A 20,130-nucleotide genomic window follows, 5' to 3' on the forward strand; every position below is an offset into this window, starting at 1 on the left:
CACACAAAATAAAACCACACTTATGCCATTGCAGAGAAAAAGATCTGGGAAGGTCTGATGACTCCCACATTTACATCTCTAGCCTGGACTTCTCCCCTTCCCTGAACTCCAGGCTCATGTGTCCAATTTTCCACTCAGTATCTTCGCTTGTATGTCTAAAAGGCATCTCCAACTTGACATGTCCAAACCTGATCCCCTGACCCTGCAGACATGCTCTTCCCACAATCTCCCCACCCCAGGTCATGGCAGCGCCGCCCTCCCAACTGATCAGACCAAATCATTGGTCTGATTCAGCCCTGACTCCTCTTTGTCATCCTCACAACCAGCCTGGCCCAAATCCTGTCATCGTGGTTTCTCAGACAGAGGCAGTGGTGGTCCTTGCCCTGGCCAGAGCCCACCCAGTTGCTCCTTTCAACTCTGGACCCCTCTGCTAATAGGTTGGCATGGGATAATGACCAGGACAGTCACAATCACAGGAAAATGTTACCTGTTATCACTTCCTGGGTATCCCAAGCTCAGGAATTGTCATGCTCTGAATCATTTACATCTCTCATCAACCTTTGAGGCAGAGGGTCTATTATCCCCATTCAACAAAAGAAGCACAGAGGTTAATTGGCTTTCCCAGAATCACACAGTCAATAAGTAAGAGAGCAGGAATTCTAACCCAGTGTGTTCGGCTCAAGCTCAAACATGCCATGCTGCCTGTCACTGAAGCCAAGTCCCTGATGAACCTCAGAGGGAACTGGAGTATTGAGTTTGGGAGTCTGGAGAGAAGACTTGAGGTAGAGGAGAAATGTCTGCTCTCTCAGGTCAATAAAGGGTAGGCCAAGGAGAAAGGACTGGTGTTTTGTGAGCTCCAGGATCCAGGGAGAAAGTGGATCACAGGGAAGCCAACTTCAGCTCAGTGTAAGACAGTACTTTCTAACAATCTAAGAATCAAGAAGGAAGACTGGGGGTGGGGGCTCATCCTCCTGGCTATCAAACCACATTATACAGCTATTTTTGATGTTTCTCAACAGTAGGTGGGACTGCCCTCCTAGGGCATGTTTGGAAATGATTGGGGCATTTTTAGTTGTAACAGTGACTGGGGGGAGAGGGTTTTATTGGCATTGAATGCCAAGAATTGGATCAGGGATACTTAAGAACCTGTAATGAGCAGTACGGTCTTGCCCAAGGAAGAACAGTCCTATCCCAAATGACAACACGTTCCTGTTGAAAAAACAATGAGATGTAGTAACTGGTGTAGGACTGGAATAGACAGAGAGATCAGTGAGACAAAACAGAATTCCCAGAAACAGATCCATAAATACATGGGCACTTAAACATAAAACAGAGATGGTATTTCAAATCAGTGAAAAAGGGCAAAATATTTAATTAATGCTGCTGGGACAATAGGCTAGCCACATGAAAATAAAATTAGATCCCTACTTCATACCACATGCAATAATAAAAGACCTAAGCTGGATTAATGATCTAAATAATAAACATAAAAGGAAAACAAAACTTTAAAATTACTAGAAGGAAATGTAGAATATCTTCATGACCTTGGGTGGGGAAGGCCTTAAATAAATAGCAAAAAAGCAAAAGCAAATAAAGGTGAAAATGATAAGTCTCACTACACCAAATATTTAAACTTCTGAATGAAAAAGACACAAAATTAAAAGACAAGTTACGCAGTGGGAGAAAATATTTGCAACAAACATAACAAAGATTAATATCCACATCTATAAACCTCTTTTACAAATCAATAAGAAAAAGTTAAGTGACCTCTAAAAAATTGGGCAAAATATATGAGCAGGCATTTTGTGGGAGAGGAAATTCAGATGACCATTAAACACAAAATGAGATGCTCAGCTTCTCTAACAGTCCAGCCATGCTAATGAAAACGAGATATTTTCTCCCAGCAGATTGGCGAAATTAAAGAGAGATAAATCAGCTGATGGCGAGGTGCTGAGGAGATGGGAACTCACATACATCACTAACAGGAATGCAAAGGGGCATAATTACCTTGGAGGGCAATTTGGCAGTGTTTATTAGAACAGAAAATCCTGCTTCTGGGGAAACATTAAAGCACATCCATGGGGATATGCATGGCAGCTCTGCTTATGCTGGAAAGCCGGAAAGCCGAGACGCTCACCAGCGGGAGGGTGGACGAGATGAGGTATGAACACGCACAGTGTTCAGCAGAAGAAACGCATGGACTATGGCGATGCCTGCGCTTGGATAGGTCTCAAAAGCACAGAAGTGAAGAAAGCGAAATGCAAAGATAATTAATTATGATATAACTTATGTAAGAAAACCACTCAAACAGCCCCCCTGAACTTGGGTTTGTGAAAGTTCCTTCAACATGGAATGCCTTTCGACATTTCCTTCCTTCCATCCGTCTGTACATCCCTCCCTCCCTTCTTTCACCAAACATGCTTGCTCTGTGATGAGGTGCTGGAGATGCAGTCAAGGCCCCAGGTTCTACCCTTGCCATGGAAGGTCCTCTACTATGATTCCAGCCCCAGAATGACCCGTGACCCTGGCCCCTCACCTCAACCAATGTGACTTGTTCTCTCTGGGTCAGTGTCCTGCTGGCTGCACAGGCTGTTGAGAGGTTCACAGGAGAGTGTGGATGGGGGCCCTTTGTCTCATAAGTGATACCAGCCTCAGCCAAGGAGCCCAGCTGGTGGCACTGACTCCCACCTTCTTTTCCTTCCTGTTCTCCCTCTGTCATTCCTGCCATTTTTTTCTCCTTTCCTTCTTCACCTTCATTTAGTGCCAGGCTTTAGTGCCAGGGTAGGGTGTGGGGGGAGGGTGTGGCCAAATCTCTGGGCCCAGGAGCTAAGGCCTCCTAGGCTGGGGTGGAGTGGCAGGCCTTCCACCATAGGTGATCATAAGAGCAGGTGGCCACCTCCTCCCAAAAGCCAAACAGCTGTTAAGGGCAGCAGCCACAATCACATCCAAGGCTTCAGATGGCCACAACAGGGCCCTCTGAGAGAGAAGGTGGCTGAGGACAGCCTAATTAGGTGTGACAGCAGCCCTGTGGGGCATATTAAGCTTGGAGCCATTAGGGTGGCTGGTGGAGGAACAGCCAGAGCTGGCCCAGCAACAGACCACCACAGTGACACTTGGCTCTGGGGCTCGAGTCTGTCTGCCTGAAGGAATGTCTGTCAGCGGGGACTGCCAGGTGCTGCCCCAGCCATGGCCACTAGTCCCACTGGGAAGTGGTGCTGGTGGCTCAGAGAGGCAGATCTAGGTCCTTCTCTGCTTGATACTTGCAGTGCTACTTTGCCGGGAGGGGTTTCCGTACCTTCTCTGGGTCTTATTTCTACCAACAAGAACTAACCTGCCAGCCTTTTCACACCCACTGTCTCTTCTGATCCTTAAAACCATACTGCAGGGCAGTAATTACGATGTTCTTCTGCTCTGCTACAGGTGGAGAAAAAGAGGCCCAGAGTAGGTAAGCGACATGTCTGAGGCCACACAACTCATGGTTGGCAGATCCAGGACTTGAATCCCGGGTCTCTTTGACACCCAGTTCCTGTTTGTGAGACAGCATCAGTTTCTCTTCTCCCTGGAGCCTAGGCCAGTGGTGAGGGACGGGTGGTGGTACCACAGTCCCGGGAGAGGAAAGACACTAAAGGAAGCCAAATCCAGCCTGAGTCCTGCTGCTAACTCCATATGCCCCCAGAAGGTCACACCCCTTCTCTGGGCCAGATGAGATCCCCGCCAGGCCCTGCCTGGGGAAGGAGTAATTACGATGTTCTTCTGCTCTGCTACAGGTGGAGAAAAAGAGGCCCAGAGTAGGTAAGCGACATGTCTGAGGCCACACAACTCATGGTTGGCAGATCCAGGACTTGAATCCCGGGTCTCTTTGACACCCAGTTCCTGTTTGTGAGACAGCATCAGTTTCTCTTCTCCCTGGAGCCTAGGCCAGTGGTGAGGGACGGGTGGTGGTACCACAGTCCCGGGAGAGGAAAGACACTAAAGGAAGCCAAATCCAGCCTGAGTCCTGCTGCTAACTCCATATGCCCCCAGAAGGTCACACCCCTTCTCTGGGCCAGATGAGATCCCCGCCAGGCCCTGCCTGGGTAAGGAGCAGCTGTCCACGGCCCGTTACAGACAAAGGGAACTTAGAGATTCAAGTTCAACTGTGCTCCCCATGATGGGAAAACAGAGGCCCTGTGAAGGCAGAGATGAACCGGAAGTCACAGAAAGGCAGGGACCTCGCAGGCCTCAAACCCAAACTTCCTGCCTCCCTGAGCAAAACTAGTTCTCCCCCTGCCCACCCCCTACCATGGCTCCTGCTCTGGGTTCTGACTCGCCTCCCACAGGGTCATTAACCGCCGACTGATTGTCACGTGGTGTCCGCCTATATTTAACTCCCACGTTGGGACTTACAAAGCCCCAGAATAGCAGCCCTGGTAGAGGGCAAGCCTCCACTGCCCTCCCCTCTAATCTAACTGAACTTTTCATGGTCATAGCTCCCTTCCCCAGGATCCTTTCTGGTTTTGATGTTCAAGTCTGTGGTTTCCAGTTCTCAAGGCCTTTATCAACTCCACAACTTTCTAGATAAGTAACCTCGGGATGGCCCTCCCTTTCTGCTTCCATATCTGTAAAATGGAACCAGTCACTCTTCATCAGTGTGGTTGTAGGGGATAGATTTGCCAAGTGCCCAGCACAAGGCCTGACATACAGTAGAAGCTCAGTAAATCCCTTTTTTTCCACACAAACTTGGCTCAAATTGCAGACCTTCCAGGAAATCCCATGAGATTCCAAGAGCATCTGTGTTCAACAATCCACTCAGTCCTTCCTCTGTGTGTGAGACGACTACCACCCATCCATGCATCAGTTTACAAAGCCCTGCCCCACCCACTAGTTTGTGTAATGCTACCAACAACCTCCCTGTTATGACCAAGGGAACTAAGGATGGAGACACAGTCCTCAGGTCACTTAACTTCCCTAAGCTTCAGTTTGCTCATCTCTAAAATGGGGGTAAATAAGAGTACCTCCCCTCTAGGTAGATGTTTAAAAACAAATAGCATAATATATTAAAAAAGGTCTTTAAAGGGAGCCTGATAGACAATAGCAGGGTCCCAAATCCTGCCTCAGATATTGTTTGTTAACAATGCCAGGGCCAAGGCTTCTATCTCTCAGCTGGGTCCCCAGAAAACCACTGTCCTGGAAATGATTTGTAAAACCCTCTGGGGACAGAACCATGGACAGCACCCCAGACAGCACCCCCAGATGCTGGGGGGGGAGGGAGAGAGAGAGAGAGAGAGAGAGAGAGAGAGAGAGAGAGAGAGAGAGAGAGAGAGAGAGAGAGAGAGACCCTCTATTCAGCACCACGGACAACGCCATGGACACCAGCACCAGGAACGGGGCGAATGGGTGCCACGCACCCCAAACAGCCTACTGCCAAAGTCAAAGTGTTAAAAATCCTCTCCCCCCATGCTGAAGTGGCACCGAAAGCTTCTTTTTTTTCCAGCTAGTTAGGTTCCCCATGGTTAGAAGGGTTACTTCCAATTCTATTTCCATTTACACATCTTTTATTCCAGAGGCCTGTTTTCCTGTGTGTTTCTCACCCAGTGAAGTTCCCTGGACTCGGGTAGCTCAGGAAGGCCTTCTAGGGGTTCTTGACTGGAAAAGCCCACCTCGCTAAGCCAAGAGAGCCTTCCAAGACTTCCCCTTTTTACCTGCTGGCCTTACTCCAGACACAAGTAGTGACAGCCACTGGATACAGTGTCTCAGCCAAGAGCAGCAGCAGGGACAGGCACATTGCCACCTCATCTCAAGGGCTAGGCTCATTGCCCTAACCCCAAGACAGTGAATAGAGGAAAAGCATTTCTGATCCTTCAGCCTGTCCCACTCCATCCCTGAGGCCATCTTTTATTGGCTTTTCACCCATTTGATGAGGGTTGGACTGCCCTGACCATCTCTCTGACATCACAGGCTGCCTGCATGGTCTTCAGCCTTTCATCAAGGAACTCCAGGGCTTCAGTTCAGTGGAGACCCCAGCAAAGCCAGCAACTCAGTCCTTGTGAGGAAGCAGAAGGAGGAGATGAGGCACAGCAGAATGCCAGTGTCCTCCTCTGAATATACAGAAAGAAGACCACCTGCCAGAGTTGTGACCAGCATCTAGTCTGGCACATAACAGGCTCAGTAAATGTCTGTTTCCCCTTTCCCAACGAGGATAATATAATGATGGCAATGATGATCACTACCAGCATTGAGTGCCTACTACATGTTAGGTCAAGGACTTAAAGGGTAGGCAAGACAAGGATTATTATATCCATTTCGTTGATAAGGAAACAAAGGAACAGACAGGCCAAGAAATCTGCCAAAGGTCACACAGCCAAACAAGTGACAAAACTAAATCCCAATCCTCAAATCCCGGGCTGTTTCCCCACCACAGTAGGTCTCTGATAACCACCATCATTCACACTTCTCACCTTGGAGGACCCAGAAGAGCCCTTTCACTGCTTGCCCACATCCAATGCTGGCCACTCCATGCCCAGCTGGCCATTGTCAACAAGCTGCCAGGCCCAGATACTGGAGTGGGCAAGGATGAAGCACAGCCCAGATTCTCTGCCCTCCCATGAGGATCCAGGGCAGCTCAGATGCAGACTCCCCCATCCCCGCAGCAGCCGCCTCCTCTCCTGCTGCAGCAAGCGGGCATCAGGCTCACCCACCTCTGCACCAGTCTCCTACATACACAGAGGAGCAGGGCTTATTTAGCATCCACAACCATCACCAGCATCCTTGATATTCCCACCTGGGCTCATCATACCTGTCGTACAGGTGAGGAAACTGAGGCCCAGGGAGGGGAAGGGACCTACTCCAGAACACATGAACAGAACGATTGCAGGACTCCAGACCCCTTCTCCAGTGCCTCTCTCCCCTAGACTGTGTGCTCAATGAGGGCAGGGACCACAACACTCTTGTTCTTTGCTAGGTCATCAGCACCCACATCAGGGCCTGCCCTGGAGAAATTTTCTTTCCTGGTTTCTCCTGTAGGGAGGGATGATGGGTCACTCACTTTCTCTGTCCAACCCAAAGAGCCTTGAACATAGTAGGCCCCTAATGGGTATTTCTTAAATTATTTCATTCATTCAATTACTATTTATTGAGTGCCTAGTGTGTGCATTTTAGGTGGTGGAACCACAGTGGTAAGAAAAAACTGACACAAATACATCAACGTTCCAGTCCTCTGTTATGATACTGATTAAAGTGGGGTGAAATGGCCTGTTTCCTCGCCCATCTTCCCTACTCATTATGAGTGCCAAAAGGGCAGGGACTGTCACTGTCATGTTCCTAGTATGGTGTACAGTGCCTGAAACACAATATATGCTTGCTGAATGAATTAATTCATGAATGAATGGAGGGAGAGCAGTATAATAAAGGCAGCCATTATTTATTGAGAAGTTGCTCTATTCCAGGTGCTAAATGTATTATTTCATGAATCTTTCCAACAGCCCCTGTGAGGTGGGTACTTTGAAGTGGATCTTGCTATCTATGCTGCTAGCTATTCTTCCCTTTCACCTAACAGAGATGCCCAGTTATAAATATTCACTTCAGGGGGCTGGGCAGTTGGTTAGAGCACAGTGTTATAACACCAAGGTCAATGGTTCAGATCCCCATAGCAGCCAGCCACCAGAAAATAAAAAAAATCATCCTGTCAGCTTCCTTTGCAGCTAGGGTGGCCATGTGACCACATCTGGCAAAAGAAATATATGTCAAAGTCCACTGGGTGGGGCCTCTCAGAAGTCTATTGCTCTCCTGATAAGAAAGGCAGACTCAAAAAGCATGCAGCCTTGGGCCGGCCCGGTGGCGTACTGGAGAGTGTGCCGCTTGGGAGTGCGGCGGCGCTCCCGCTGAGGGTTCGGATCCCATGTGGAGACCAGTTCCCGCTCACTGGCTGAGCGTGGTGCGGGCGCAACACTGAGGGTTGCGATCCCGTTGCCGGTCAGTAAAAAAGACAAAAAGGAAAAAAAAAAAAAAAGCATGCAGCCTTTACTCCCTTTTTCCTGCCTGGAATTCAGACACAGCCTATGGAGGTGGAGCAGCCATTTCATAGCCATGAGAATGAAAGATACATGCTAAAGATGGCAGAGACCTGGGCCCTTAATCACTCCCTTGAATCACTGCATTGGTCCTGGCCTGCTGGCCTCTGGGATTCTTTTTACATGAGAAGAATAACTTCCTGGGTGTTCATAAAAACGTTATTTGTTTTCTTCTGTTACATGCAGCCAAATGCGATTCCAACTGATTCAGTACTATTATAACAGATGAGGCTCAGAGAGGTCAAGTGGTTTTCTCAAAGTCATACAGCAAGTAAACAGATCTGCTATGAGCCACTGGTTCTAATGCTGAAGCCTGTGCTCACTCTGCTACTTGTGTGCTGTCATTTCTACCTGTAGTCCCAGGCTGCAAGGAAGCCTCTCTTCACACCCAGCACTTGGCTCTCCTCTAAGATTCTTCCTGGCCACCCTGGGGTCCGACTTTAAGTTCCCCTGATATCTCCTCTCTTACCTGACCCCATCTCCAGCTACACGCAAGCCCAGATCCTCCTTTCAAAAGTTACCTGTCTCAAGTCCCAGGATTCTGCTCAGATCCTGACCCCAGTGAGGTGCTCTCTCTCCTCTCTGCTCATCCACCTCTGCCTGGTCCAGAATTCCCCCACTGACTGCCTCCACCAGTGCACAGGATGTTCTCAATTGATCTTTGCAGACAGGCCTCCTAGTTCCCATCCCATGCCCACCTGCACCGACCACCAGGATGGCCTCCCTCCAGAGAAGTTCTGACGGCGCCCGGCACTCCAGGCCTCCAGGATAAAGCTCCCTGCACTTTCGCATTTACTCTTGCTGCTCTTCTGCCTCCCGCCCCTTTACCCTAAAAGCACCAGCAGAGCCAGCTCCAACTCATCCTTCAGGCCGCAGAGGCCCTGTCTGACCACCCTGCCTCCAGTAGTTTCCCACCACTGTCCGTGTCATCCTCTCTCTCAGCCCCTGGGACTATTTGAGCACAACCTAGAATCTTGTTAGCTCTCTGCTGGCATGTTTGTCACCTGCCTCCCCCCCTGCAAGCGAACTGGAGCTTCTTGAGGGCAGGAAGCAGGCCCATCTTTTCCACTAGTTTCCCCAGTGCCTGGCAGGAGGCCCGGTACTTGGGCTTACTCAGGAGGTGCTGAATGAAGCTCAGACTTGCTTCCCACGCCTTCCCGCCACCTACTTTCTACTCCAGACAAATAGAACTGCTCGGGCTTGGGCTTCCCTGAACCCTCCTACTGCAGCTGCTACCCAGAGTCTCCCCCCGACTCTGCCTCCAGCCAAGCCCGAGGATGAGCCCAGGCCTTGCCTGGCCTTCCTCTTCCCTTCTGGCCATCAAAACTGAGCAGAGGGGCATTCCAGACTCCGACAGGGGTGAATGAGACTTTGGGACAGAGAGAGCTGGTGGGGGGGGTGTCAGAGACGGACTGGTCATCTACACTCTACCGTGGATGTGACAGCCTCTGCCCGTCCTCATTCCTGCATTTCTGCCACTGGTTACCCTATCTGAGCTAAGTTCTGAAATGCCCCAGTATTCCCTAAGTAGCCACAGCTGTAGGAAAGAAGGCAAAAGAAAAACCCTGCATTTACTGAGCCCCTATTATGTGCCAGGCATTGTTCTAGCCCCCAAAATAATGATAATGATGATGGTAATAATAAATAATAGCAGCTGGTATCTGCTGATCACTTAGCATGTGCCAGGAGCCACCTCAAGACTGTTTTTTTTGGGGGGGGGTGGCTGACTGGCAAGGGGATCCTAATCCTTGATCTCAGTGTTATAACACTGCACTCTAACCAACTGAGCTAACCGGCCAGCTCACCATCTTAAGGCTTTTAATTAAGCTTTTAATTAGATCCTATTATTATCCCCATTTTACAGATGAAGAAAAGGAGGCTCAGAGAGGTGGAGCCACCTATCTAAGATCACAAAGACAGTAAGTGGCCTGGAGCTCAAGTATCTCTAATCCCAAGCCTGCTTCTCTGCCAGGTTGAGCTGGGCAACACCCAAGTGTCTTGGTGTCAGGGGAGGAGACCCCCCTTGCAGCTCCTGCTGCCTCTGAGCAAAAGACTGGAAGCCACAACTTCCTGGCTGGCTGGGGGCTCTCCTGGAGGAAGGCTGGGCTGGTAACACTTACCCTAATCTGCAAGGCTGCAGAACAGCGTTCCAGCCCCTTGGAGGACCAGACCCGAGGATTTGCAGAGTGGACGGAAGTCAGTGAGCCTGGGCTCCGCTTCCCCAGTAAGGCTGAAGATTTTCCCAACAGCTTGGGCCAAATTTATCTGCCAATCCCCCGAAGAGCTGATTCCAGCGTCTGTCTGGAAATGTCAACCCGTGTGGTTGGAGGAATGCGGGGAGAGTTTTCCTCTAAATAGCAGGAAGCATATGGGAGGCGGATGGCACCCGCAGCCCCAACCTGCCAACTCTCGCTCAAGTGAGAGCTAAAAGGGGCCCCGCAGGGTCTGGAATTCCTACCACCTCCCGGGAAGGTTGGGGGTGGGGGGAGAGCTGGAGACAGAGTCAACAGCGATGAGAAGGGCAGGAAGTGGGTCCTGAAGGGCAGGCAGGCAGTAGTAGCCTGAGGGACAGAAGTACCTGAGGCTCTCAGATAGAAGTGACACGTCAAAAATTTAGCTCAACGTCAACAGTAATAACAGCCACCATTCACCGAGGACCTGCTGTGTGCCAAATCTGGGTTAAGCACTTACTTGGATGATTTCACTTAAACTTTGCAACCAACTCTAAGATAGGAGCTGCTATTATCCTCCTATTATGGATGAGGAAACTGAAGTTACGAGAAGGAAGAGCATAAAATCAGAGACTCTCTGAGCTGGAAGGGACCTTCCAGATCCTCAGCCGAGTCACAAATACTCTACAGATTCAGCCAAGTTGTGGTACAGCTGCTGCTTGAACAGTCCCAGTGATGGGGCACTCGCTACCACCCCAGCTAGTCCATCTGCAGGGAGCTCTTTGTATCCAAGAAGTTTTCCTAGCCTAAGCTGGAGTCTCCTTCCCTGCAGAAGGAGAGTGCCAGACCCAAACCTTGCCTCCCGCAGCAGAGATGGAAAGGCAGGCAGCAAGGCCCCTGAGGTTTCTGGTTTCCCTTCTCCAGGTGACACACTCCAGATCCCTCTGCTGGCCTCACACAGCTGCCAGGCTGGCAGCTGGGATTCTAGTGCCATCAGCTCCCTTGTCCACCTCTGCCCCCAACCATGGCAACCAGAGCAGTCCCCAGTCACCAAGCACTAGCTGTGTGCCAGGCATCCTGCAAAGCCTGCTCCCCCCCAACCTCCCCACAACCCCTTGGCAGGTACCATCATCACCTCCACTTTACAGAAGAGACTTGCCCAGTGGAGATGCAGGGACCCTGGAGGCCTCACCAGGCTGCTGCTCTAAGTCTCATGATGCTGAAGAGGTCTCTGCTGGCTCCACCTGGGGACAATGATGCAGCCCTGGCCAGGACTCACTTTGACACTAGTCCACAGGCCTCCAAGCCCACACTACCTTCCTCCCAGAGCAAAACTTAACCCTTTCTCCCCTTCTGTAGCACCCAGTCCCCAAGTCTTGTTGAATTTCCCTGCTAACCCCTCTGTGCCATCCCTGTCACCTCCGTCATCAGCCCAAAGTCAGGATCTTTCTAACAGCCAGGCCTGCCCTGCCCTTGGCTCCCTTCTACTCTAAGGATCAAATTCAAATGCCCCAGGCCAATAGTTGAGGCCTTCCCAGTTCCAGCCTCAGCTGACCCCTCCAGCCCTGTGTCTCCCACTGTCCCTCACACTCCGGCCTAACAGCTTAACAGGAAGCAGGCGAGACCTTTGTAGAGTCCAGTTCTACCTGGTTCACCCCTCCCAGTCATTTCTCCCTGGAGAATCCCTGTTTATCCTTCAAGACTCTGCTCAGAGGGACAGAATTAACTGTTTTGGCACTGGAGATCCCTGAGTGATTAGCTTCCACCTGTGGTCTCTCATGTCTCACCTGTCTTGCTGACAAAGACACCTCTCTCCTTTGTTGAACCGGGAATTCCTCTGGGCAGGGGCTGTACTAATGCATCTTCGCAGCCTTGTGTCTCACACGGCACCTGGCACATGGTACGTGCTAATAAATGTGTGTGGAGTGTTAGAATGAATGACTAAATAGGGACCAGGGGGCACAAGGAAGTATTAGAGACAACCCATAAGACATGGCTCATGCATGTCATAGCTTTGATCCATTAGAAACAAAAACTGCTGCTGTCAAAATAAAGTCACAAAACATTTGATTAATGAGGATTTAGAAGGGTATCAGGATGATCTGGGGTGGTTGGAGTTTCCAGAAAAAGCTGTCCAATCCTGAATACTTTAGACCACCTGCAGGGTGGGAGGAGGGTGGGAGGAGGGCCACAGAAGGGGCAGGGGTGGGAGAGACTGGGCCCATGTCCCAGCCCTGCCTCTCACTTGCTCTGTCTTGTTGTATAGGTGGCTTGGCCTCTCTGAGCCTCAGTTTCCTCACTTGTAAAATGCAAAGGGCACTTGGGGGATTGGCTGAGGCAGCAGATGTGTGTCCAAAGGCCTACATGCTTCCTTTGCTGTCAAGTTAATGTGACTCTCGCTGCTCCCCATTCAAACTCCCAGCAGGGTTTGCAGACACCCAGGGCTTCCTACTCTTGGGCCCCCCAACCTGGAAATGCAGGCCTCTGCCTGCCCTCCTGGCAGGTATTCAGGAGACAGACCTCGGTGTCTTGGGCAGTGCCAGGGTTGTGGACTTGGCCCTGTAAAGAAGCTTTCTAACCAGCAATGGAGGGAATAGGAAGTGAGCTCCCCATCTCTGGGGGGATGCAAGCAGTGGCTGGGTGCCTCAGAACAGGAATTCTGATCCAGGGTGGGAAGGAATATTGATCAGTAGATAGCTAAGTCTCCCTGAGTAGACATTGGGTCCCTTCTCTCCTTCCTTCTGTGGGCCTTGACTAATCCCTCCAGGTCATGCTCCCAGGAACAGGCAGATTGAGCTCACTGGCACTTCCCTCCTCCCACAACATCCCTCAAAGGCTCCCCAGTGCCTTCAGGATCAAGTCCAAGCTCTTACAGTGGCATTCAAGGCCCCTGTGGTCTGGGCCTGCCCCTTCTCATCCAATGGTTGCACCCCCACCGCATGTCTCTGGGCCTTTGACACATTGTTTCTTCTACCTGCAATATTCTTCCAGTACTCTGCTTGGCTACTCAGCCTAGGTGTCACCTACTCCAGGAATCCTTCCTTGCTCACAGGCTGTACTTTGTTTTCCCTCAGCCCCTGTATGCACACCACTTTAGCATCTCCCACATTCCAGGGAAATCATCTGCATGCTCCTCCCTCTCTCCCCAAGACCGCCAGGACAGCTCCTTCCCAGGACACAGAGGACCGATGTCTCCTGAGCTAAACTGGTACTTCAGAGACTCTGATGTTCTGATTCCAAGGGAGTCTAAGTCTGCCTCAATGACTTTCTGACTGTAAGATCTGTGCTTAGGACTCCTTTCAATAGCTGCATTGTTTTTTCTGATTATGAAAGTCAGGCACCTTGGGAAATTCAGATAATTACAGGAGAGGGATTTGCTGGGCTTGGCCATCATCTGGCCTACTTTAGGCCACAGCCTGTATTTACTTTTGGGAGAGCCACTCTTCCCCACTCTCCACTCTTGAGGTTCTGGTGGTGTTGACTCCACCCCAAGCTGGAGGGCAGTGCATAGGCCCAGGCTGCCAATCAGAGCACTGTATTCCCCCTAGCAACAGTAATTGATTGAGAGGTGGGCACATCCCACAAATTTGACCAATAAATGCCAAGACTCAGTTCTGGGACTTGTGTTTGAGTTATCCAGCAAGAAGTCTTGCTTGTTCCTCTGGACAGGCCTCTCATGACCTGTCTAGGAGAGCTCTATGAGAACCTGGGAACAACCCAGAAGAGGCAGAATTGAGAAACGGTGAGAGATATCAGATCCTGGTAACACTGTCTGAGCCCCTGAAGCCAGCTGAGTCTGTAGCCAAATATATCTCTGGATTTACAGTTACAAGTTAATAAATTCCATTTTTGTTTAAACCAGTTTGGGACAAGTTTTCTGAAAAACTCATCTGAAAAGACTTTGAATGATACAAGCACAAATAAAAATAGAACTCGCCCATATCTCACCAACCCGAGGAAACCACTATGAACAGTTTAACAACCGTCCTTCTGGGTGTTTCTCCAGGCAGGAGCATGCATATATATTTTTTTGTAACAAAAATGAATAAATCAGTAGATATCTCAGTAGATACCCTGTTCCTTCCCCTAAGTCCTGACACTCAGGAAAGACTCCAAATTCGGATATTGTACAATACACACTACTTTTTAAACTCCTGTTTTTCCCTCAACAATGCACCACGAACATGTTTCCATGTCAACAAATACAGATCTACAGCACTGTCTCTCCAGCCACTGAGAGTGCATTGTCTGGCTGGACGTAATTTATTTAACTATCTCTCACAGATAGATAATTGGGTAGTTTCTAATTTATCACCATCATCAAGAAAGGCGCAATGAGCCTACTTGTAAAATGCGTGTGTTTGCACTTGCCGGATTATTTATGACTAAGATTCCATGATTCCAAGAGTTTGACTTTGCCAGTGTAAGTTTCTCTGCCTGAGATTTAAGATTCTCTGAGTGTCTGTAAGGTAGTATCTGTCTTCCAGGGTAGGTTTAGTGGTTGTCAAAAAAAAGCAAATCCAGGGCCAGGGTGTCCCCACAACAGTGTCTCTAGCAAGATGCCCACTGGCAGACGCAGTGAGTAGGTGGGGGGATAGCCGGAGACTGGAAGTGTGGGTGGTGCTGGTCTGGGGTCCAGCTGGCCATGTGTGCCCAGCCAAGCTGTCCACCTCTCTGGGCCTCCCCTCCCAACCAGGTCCGACTTTCAGCAACTGAAGGCACAGGTGAGCCTTTGGGACCCCGGCAGGATGTGATGGGCACACAGCAGGTGCCACCTCTGGCAGTCACAGTGGTAACAGCAATAGCCACCAATGCTGCAACACTGGTACTTTTTTAGCCCTCTACATGTTTTAAGTCAATTAAGACCCACAACCACCCTTGATGCTATTTTTATCTTTGTTTCACAAAAGAGAAAACAGCCTCAGAGAGGGCAAGTGACTTGTCCAAGGTCACACAGCCAAGAAGTGGTGGAACCGAGGTATTACCCAGATCTGCTGATTCCCTGGCCCACGCCTCATCCCATTTTATTAGGGTAGGAAGCAGGAGAGGAGAACTTCCCCAGGCAGGACTCGGGGAGCCCTAAAACTCCCCCCCAAGTTCTAGTACTCAGGAAAGACTCCAAATCCAGAAAAGTATAAAGAAGACAGCACAGATCACCCATGCCCTCACTCCCCAGGAGGAACACTGTGAACAGTTTTCAGAAACACACACAGTTCTTACAAAAATGACATCATGATACCCATGCTGTTTTATAACCTCTTTTTTTTAAAAAAAACTCTATAACACACTATGAAGTTCTTTCTGCAACAATAAATTTAGATCCACGGCCCCATTTTTAACAGCTGCAGCAGGCGCCACTGTATGGCTGCAGTAAACTGGATTTAACTAGTCCCCTGGCGATGGACAAATGGGTTGCTCCAATAATGCCACAACGAACATTCTCCAGCATGGCTGGACCCATGTCATCCTCTGGGTCTCAGCTCAAATGCCACCTCTGCAGAGAGGCCATCTTGGACAATCCCATGTCATGCAGGCCCCCTGCCCTGCCCATCTTTATAATGTCACTGTGCTAATTTCCTTCACTGTGCTGATGGAGTCTCTTCTCATTCCATTTATTTATTTGGGTGATTGTATAATATCCGTCCCTCCCCCAGACTGTGTTCTCTGCGAGGGGCATAGACTAGCAGGCACTAGTCTCAGTAAATGTCCTTGGAATGCATGAATGCCTCTAGGGCTGATGGCCTGTCAGCAGAGCCGGCTGCCCTGCTTCAGGGCTTGGAGAAATCCCCTGCCAGCCACCCTCCATGTCCTCAGCACCAGTTCAGGGACCTACAGGTCTGCCTTAGAACTTGATTCCAGCCATGTGCTCCTTGGAGCTTCTATACCCAGATGCCTGCCCGGCCTGGGATCCAGCACCGAGCAATGCTTGCTGCATGCATAGGATACAGGGCACTGGAGTCTGGCAGAGCAGCTCCACTACTCGCTGGTGTGTGGCCTTGGGCCAGTCATTTCCTCTCTCTAGGCCTCAGTCCCTTCACTTATAAAATGGGGCCAATACTGCCAAACTGGTGGGGTTGTTCTGAGGATTTAAGAAGATAAAGGGTGTGCTAAGTACAGTAGGTCCTCAGAAAACTGCAGTTTGGTCCCGCATCCAGTGAGTTCAGTGGTTGGCTCTGACCCTGTCTCACCTGGATGGCCTCTTTTTTACCTTGAATGAGACCTGAGTGTGCCCTGGCCCCCTCTCCTGAACCGTATGTAGGGCTGTCCCATTCCTATCCTTTAACACTTGTTAAATGGCCAAATGCTCTGCTCTGACCCCTTGTCAGACCCACAGACCCCTCATTTGCTGCCTGTGACCACAGACCCCTGCCTGACCTCCCAAGTCTTAAAAGCACAGACACATCTGAGGAACAAACGGAAGAACCACTGCCCTTTGGGGGGACTTCCTGGCCCCTGATCTTTGCACCTGGGGCTTGAGTCAGCCTGTCTGGTTTCTCATCCCACCTCCCCGACTCCTTGACCATATGACAAGTAACTTTACTTCTCTAAGACTCACCTTCCTCCTCTATAAAGTGGGTAGAATAAAAGAACCCATGAGGATCCAGTGAGATAAAAAGTAAAATGCTTAGTAAGGAGTCTGGTGCTTAGTAAGTGCTCAATAAGTATTAGCTATGACTGTGATGATTGTTTTCTAGCCTTTTACTGTGACATAAAATAGAGAGAAAATGGCACAAAACAAAAAATGTTTAGTGCAATAAATTATTACAAAACAAAGAGCTGAGGAGCCACCACTCAGGTCAATGAATAGAACACAAGCAGCCCCTCAGAAACCCCTCAGTGCTCCCTCCCAAACTGTATGTCCTCTTTTCTGCACAAAGGTAACCCTTTTGCCGACTTTTATGGTGCTGTTACTACTGTTGAGTGGATGAAAAAATAAATGTGTGGCTACTTGGCTCTGACCCAGCCATGCTCTCAGGTCTCTGTATGTCCTCTTTTCTGCACAAAGGTAACCCTTTTGCCGACTTTTATGGTGCTGTTACTACTATTGAGTGGATGAAAAAATAAATGTGTGGCTACTTGGCTCTGACCCAGCCATGCTCTCAGGTCTTGCTACCCTCATGATGCCATACCCCCCGTTGCCCCTGCCCTGGGCACGGAGACTCCCCATCTGATTTCCCGGCTGCAGCTGTTCTTGAAATAACCAGCTTGTTAGCAAAATAGCAGCAGTAACACCTCCCTCGCTGCCGCCCGGGCCTCCATCTTTCCACGCGATGCTGACGGCTGCTCTCCCAGCTCGTGCCAAGGAATCCCGTTCTCTGTCACTGGGCCACACACGCCAGGGGCTACCGGCTCAGCTGTGTTCTCAGTGCCTGGCCCGGGGGACGGAGGTGGGCACTGAATGGCAATAATTTTCAGGAAAGACTGGGCTGTTCACAGATGAGCTCTCACCCCCAAGTCCAGGCCTCAGTCTGCCCCTCAGGATGACAAGGTCATTGGAGTTTAACTGAGATGATGTAGAACACAAAGCATTTAGGGCAATGCCAGGCACACAGTAGTTGCTCAAGAAATGCTCAATATTATTCAGGTTGCCCCTGTTAGGCATTTAGTCCCTGGGGAGTCCATGCATTCCTTGGCTACACAAGAGTGTTTGCAAAAGACTAAATCCCAAGATGCATCTCTCAGACCAAGAGGTCCTCATCACTTCTCCTGGGACAGCTTCTTAGCCAAATGCAACAGCTGTCTGCAACTGCTCCAACAGATGGGGGCTGGGGAGGGGGCTGGGGAGGGGGAGCCGGATTGGGGGCAGCCAATTAATGGGCACTTTTCATGATATTAACAATGAGGCTGGCACCACACGAGTGTGCAGCTCTTTGTTTTCAAAGAAGCACTTCTACATACATTATCTACAGCGAACTTCACGGTTATTTTTTTATTATCCTATGACATTTGCTTATTTACATATTCACGAGTCTTTTCCCTTTGCAGAACCATCCCATCAGGGAGGCTGTGTAGCTGTTGGCGGGTGAGGAAATCGAGGCCAGCGGGGCTGGCCGCCTTGCTGAAGACCTGAGCTCACCATGAGCGCTCTGGGGTCCTGTTGGAGTCAGGGCAGGGGGGGTGAGAGAGGCTTCCCTCCTTCTCCCCATCTTTCCTTCCTTCCAGGGCTCTTTACTGTGAACTCGCTGTATGCCAGGCACAGTGCCAGCTGCTGCCTGTCCCATGGGGAATGAAGCAGCTGTTCCTTGCCCCTGGGGAGCTGAGGCCAGACAAGGAGGCAGATCTTAAACCAACGATGCCATGTGGTGCTGAGTGGTGATCTTGTGCAAGCCCCTTGACCTCGCTGAGCCTCAGTTTCCCTGCCTGTCAACTAGACTAGTCATGCAGCAAGGCCTTAGGAGATGAGATGCCAGAACATGGTGGCATATCAGGCACTGGGGTTGGCACCAAGAGGGCCTGCAGTGGCTGCTCCTGCTATTGCTATTGGCCTCAGCAGCCTCGGATGGATGGTCAGAGGTGGGGCCAGGGCCAGCACCTCATCTAATGTGGTGTGAGGCAAGTGGGGGATGCAGGGGCAGAAAGGACAGGGAGCCCCCAAGATCGAGGAACTCTGAGGCCTTGCCTCAGCCCCCATAGGGAACCCAGAGGCTCCTCCAGCATGGCTCATGGCTCCCCTTCCCTTCCTGAGACTATCCTGACCACCTGCCCAGCCCCTTGGGTGTGGCAAGAGCTGGACTTCGAGGTGGACAGAGCTGGGCTTGCTACGGATCCTCAGGCAAGTGGCTTTCCCTCTCTGAGGTTGTTTTCTCTGTAAAATGGGCGTGATCACCATGCCCACCTCCTGGGCTGTCGGGAGGACTGGATAAGACAAGACAGTAAAACTATAAATGGTGCCCAGACATATAAAAGCTCTCGCTGAGGTTCCTTTGCCAGCATGTGGGTGCTGGTGGGTGGAAGGCTGGGCATTTCCCAACTGTGCCAAGCATGGGTGGGCAGGGGAGGAGCCCAGAGTTGCGGACGCAGTTACTTACCAATGGGGGAGCTACGTACACAGGAACAACGGGGACCAGTCGGGACCCAGCAGGTGTCACCTCAGGAGCGTGTGCTAGACCCAGGGCTGGCACACACATGCCTCCAGGCACTTGATCAGAGGTGCTGGCGGGAAGCAGCGTGGGTCCTGGTCACACACGGGGCCACCAGGCACCCATGAGAGGGAAGCACCAGTGCCTGCGGGAATGAGGAGGAAGGGTGATTAGGAGGCACCCGAGATAAGCCCTCCCCCTTGAGACCCTTGGATGGGGGAGGAGGGGCATTAGGGAGGGAGACAACGTGGAGCAGTTGTCATAGAAGCCCAAGTGCTCGCACAACACCACTTTCCAAAGCACTCTGGCAGCCTGGCTCATGTGGGCTCCACATTGTTTTTTTAGAGGTGTATTTGCATGTCATGCATATTTACAATGCCTTTCCCACCACCCACAGAATCCCCACAGCAGCCGGGAAGCTGGGGTTCCAAAGGCTCAAATCCTTCCCCATCTTGCTTCTCCTCCTTTTCCCTGGATGGGGGAAGTTAGAAAAGGGTCTGGAGCCACACAGTTCTGAATTCAAATCCCAGCTCAGCCCCTGAACATTGGGCCCTTTGTTTCCCCACTTGTCAAATGGGAATAAAAGTGCCTCCTCTCAGGGCTACCGTGAAGATTAAGAAGATAATGCAGGTAAAAAATCTGGCACATAGTAGGTGCCTGATAAAGACCCTTTGGAGAGGCTCCTCCTCTGTCCTCTGCACTCAGAGCAGGTGGCTCGTCATTGAGTCGCCACCCCCACCACCTCCCACGTGACACATCTGTGTGAGAGGGGGAAAGCCAGGTGTCCCTGTCCACCCACCTCTCTTGAACAGGTGCCACTGCTCCTGCTTG

General features: G+C 50.5%; 1 protein-coding gene across 5 annotated transcripts in view; it reads right to left on the minus strand.

Moving 5' to 3' along the window:
- Positions 1 to 20,130, minus strand: part of DLGAP4 (discs, large (Drosophila) homolog-associated protein 4) — a 212,668-nt gene that overhangs the window by 135,049 nt on the left and 57,489 nt on the right. For all 5 annotated transcript variants that reach the window (XM_008568557.1, XM_008568698.1, XM_008568420.1 and 2 more), the window contains one exon: positions 19,249 to 19,444. The gene's annotated coding sequence lies outside the window, so the exon portion shown is untranslated. Of the gene's footprint in view, positions 1 to 19,248; positions 19,445 to 20,130 lie in introns of those variants that run through there.

The sequence above is a fragment of the Galeopterus variegatus genome, unplaced genomic scaffold (genome assembly GCF_000696425.1).
Source record: "Galeopterus variegatus unplaced genomic scaffold, G_variegatus-3.0.2 Scaffold3, whole genome shotgun sequence".
Lineage (NCBI taxonomy): Eukaryota > Metazoa > Chordata > Mammalia > Dermoptera > Cynocephalidae > Galeopterus > Galeopterus variegatus.